This window comes from Notechis scutatus, chromosome 3 (genome assembly GCF_049901735.1).
Source record: "Notechis scutatus isolate UNSWTSFEM ecotype Mainland chromosome 3, rNotScu1.2, whole genome shotgun sequence".
Taxonomy (NCBI): Eukaryota; Metazoa; Chordata; class Lepidosauria; order Squamata; family Elapidae; genus Notechis; species Notechis scutatus.
This window is the reverse complement of record NC_142011.1, coordinates 178,162,725-178,165,977: the sequence shown is the minus strand read 5'-3', so window position 1 is coordinate 178,165,977 and position 3,253 is coordinate 178,162,725. Positions and strand designations below refer to the sequence as shown.

General features: G+C 33.6%; 1 long non-coding RNA gene across 1 annotated transcript; it reads left to right on the top strand.

Annotated features, from left to right (window-relative positions):
- The first annotated feature begins 345 nt into the window (after positions 1 to 345).
- Positions 346 to 2,943, top strand: LOC148131502 (uncharacterized). The gene is made up of 3 exons (XR_015748959.1): positions 346 to 498; positions 1,058 to 1,126; positions 2,525 to 2,943. It is a non-coding gene; the product is annotated as an uncharacterized LOC148131502 (long non-coding RNA).
- Positions 2,944 to 3,253: the final 310 nt, after the last annotated feature.

The following is a 3,253-nucleotide window of genomic DNA, read 5'->3' as shown; positions in this document are numbered from 1 at the left end:
GTTATGTTAATTAACTACAAGGTTTCTGTAGCTTTGTCCTGGATGGATAAATAATTTCAGTTAAGTTTCATTTGTTCAAGTAAAGGCTGCCAAAATTTCATGTTGTCTTGCCAAGCTTTTATATTTTCTTAGTTAAATATATTTGCACATTGTGGGTTCAGTGAGGTTGATTTTTTTCCAATGCTGATTGTGTTCACATGGTGCTCAATATATTTTGGGATTGCTCTATTAATATTGGTATTATTTTTGTTTTCTTTTTTCCACAGTTGTTCTACTTCTGTTTGCAGGTGTTTTTATTTTATGATTTTCTCCAATCCGTTCTCTTTTCTTGAACACTCTACAGATACCTATTCTCTACATCTGTTCTCCAAAGCACCTGAAGGCAGAAGCAGCAGCAATGGATGGAAACTAATAAAGGAGAGAACCAACCTAGAATCAAGGAGAAATTTCCTGACAGCTAGAACAATTAATCAGTGTAACAACTTGCCTCCAAAATTTGTAAGTGCTCATTATGGGAGGTTTTTAAGAAGAAACAGGACAACTGTTTGCCTGAAATGGTACAGGGTTTCCTGCTTAAGCAGGGGGTTGGACTAGAAGACCTCCAAGGTCCCTTCCAACTCTGTTATTCTGAAATTATTACTTTAAGAGTAATTAACCTATTTTGTTAATATTACTTACTATTAAATAATATTAATAACTTTCCTTGAAAAATAAGAACAGCAAGCATTTTTATAAATGAATTGTGAGGTTGTTTAATTTTATAATAATAGGTTTTCTTTGTGCCTTAACACTTAGCGCTTTTTGTTATGTGACATGCAAAATAAATAATTTGCATGTTAAAAATCTGAACACTAAAATTTGGCAAAGGCGCTTCCACATACTTACTTTTTTCTTTTTTCTCCCTAGGTCTTTATCCTACACTACTGTTTCTCCAAATCTTTAACAAGACATTTCTTTCCTAGCACAGTTAAGTTATTTTTGTTGAAAGTGTTTACAAGTATCTGTTTCTACTGAATTTGTTTATAATTTTATCCTTGAAAAAAACCTCTGGAATAAGACCAGTCTGTAAGAAAAGACCTGATTGGAAGATTCATTTGCAGGAAGATGTCAGCTTATAAGGAGCAAGGTCAGTATTTCCCTCTCAAAGTTGCATTTATGATGTTACTCTACAACGGTGGGAACTTGATTTTTCAGAATTGCTCCTGGCTATAATGGAACTTCATCTCTTGACTACCAACTGTTGATATCACTCCAGGTCTAGGACTTGGGTGAGAAGATGTTCACATGCAAGATATCACCTGAGCAAGGATAAATTAAGACTATCTCATATTGATGGCAATTTGAGCTGAGTTTCTCTGGATTTGTCATTACCACACTGTCTTGAATTTAGAACCACTGGCAGGGTCCTACAACATTATAGTCTAAAATGTGACTGGCTGTGAGAACTCAGCAAACTATATGTAGTTTAGTGTATTGTGGCCCAATAGCCTTTGTACAGGCAAGGCAAAATAGTACTGATGAAATAGATCAGACACATTTTGAGACATGGAAAGATTGGGTCCTAAGTCTCCTAAGTATAAAAAAATCCCCTAGGTCTTTAAAAAAATCATTTTTTCTCCTCAAGACATTAAAAGTTGATTTAAAAAATTATTTTAGAAGTTCTTGTCATTGTAAGTATTGTCCATTTGCTGAATAAATGAAGTAAAATAATCCTGTATCAAAAACTTGTGAGAACTTTGAAGACTTGTGAAAACTTTGAAAGAGAAATTTCAAAGTGAGGAATTTTATATTTGCTTTAAACCTAAAAATATGGTGAAGATCTCTACCCTCCCCTGATCTTTTCTTGCCCTTTTAACTAAAAGAAAAATCCTTTAATAAGCTCTTACCTTCTCACTATGTACATTTCTTGAACATTGTAAATCACTTTCATTGGTTCCCTGGCATCCAGAAAGCTTGACTAGTTGGAACCCAAGTGAACAAATTATACCTTGGTGATGCATTCAGTCTAGAGGAAGATGAGGTGACACATAAACACACAGATTGGTCAGATCAATTTGGCTGGCCTGAAGGGAAGATTCTGTAGCTTGTCCATTGGAATGTTAAAGTACAGTATATTAGCTTCTCAGCAGATAAACAGCTGAAAAATACAGCCTTTCAAAATTTTTACCTTTACCCAAGCCTTATTGTTCTATAATTTTACTACAGACTTTTGAAGTATGAATCTCCTTTTCATAAACATAGATATGTTCTTTCTCTCATGTAGTAACCCTACATATGAAAAAGTTTTAAAAGCCAGTGAACAAACTATAGTAGATCAACAGTTACTATTTAGTGTCATTAATAAGACTAAAGATGATACATGAATTAATACAAAACAGTGATTCTTTTGGTGGCTTTTACATTTCCTCAAAGTAAAGAAAACATGTTTATTTGCTCACTGAATTATTTTAAGTTGTAGCTAATAAAGACAGGGACCTAAATTAAATTTCCAATGGCTGATAAAATCAAAATTATTTCTTTTCAGTTTCTGCCATCAGTGATCTCAGCTTGCAGTGAATACACACAATCCAAAGAAGTAACTTGAAATGTGTGCAGAGAAATACTATGCATTTCTTCATGCTCATTCAATGTGGAAGGATTTATCAGTTGAGACTGCAGTAGTATATCTACTTACCTGGAAGAAAGCCCCATTGGACTCAATAGTGCTTAATTCTAAGTAGAGATAACTCAGATTGTCCTTTGATTGTCTGCAATGTTATTACAGGGAAATAAACAACTTAACAATATCATTTGAATCTGAAGAGCTGTAGTCATTCTGCCAGCATTTTGATGCTTAATGTAATCCTTCAGAGTGCCCTATGATATATTTGGTACCATGCCAAGAAAACAAAGCACTGGAAAATTATTCCTGGAGGAAAACTGTGCCCAATAAAAGCATTTTTGAAATGCAATGCATTTTCTTACCTTTTGTTATTCTTAACTACAGAAATTTGATGTTCGATTGCAAGAATCTAGAAAGTAATTATTCATGAGTGTTAATAACATAGGAAGTAAAAATGCTGAGAAAGAAGAATATATTAATTTAGCTCACATTATTCTGTTTTTCCATGTCAGTTTTTATTCATTTTGTGTGTTTTTCTGCCATACTGCTCCTCATGGTGGTAAACCCAGAATTCAGAGATGCTTTTCTCTCCAGGAATTTATCAGATTTGCTTATGCTGAACTACAAAACAAAAACTTCAGACCAACATAA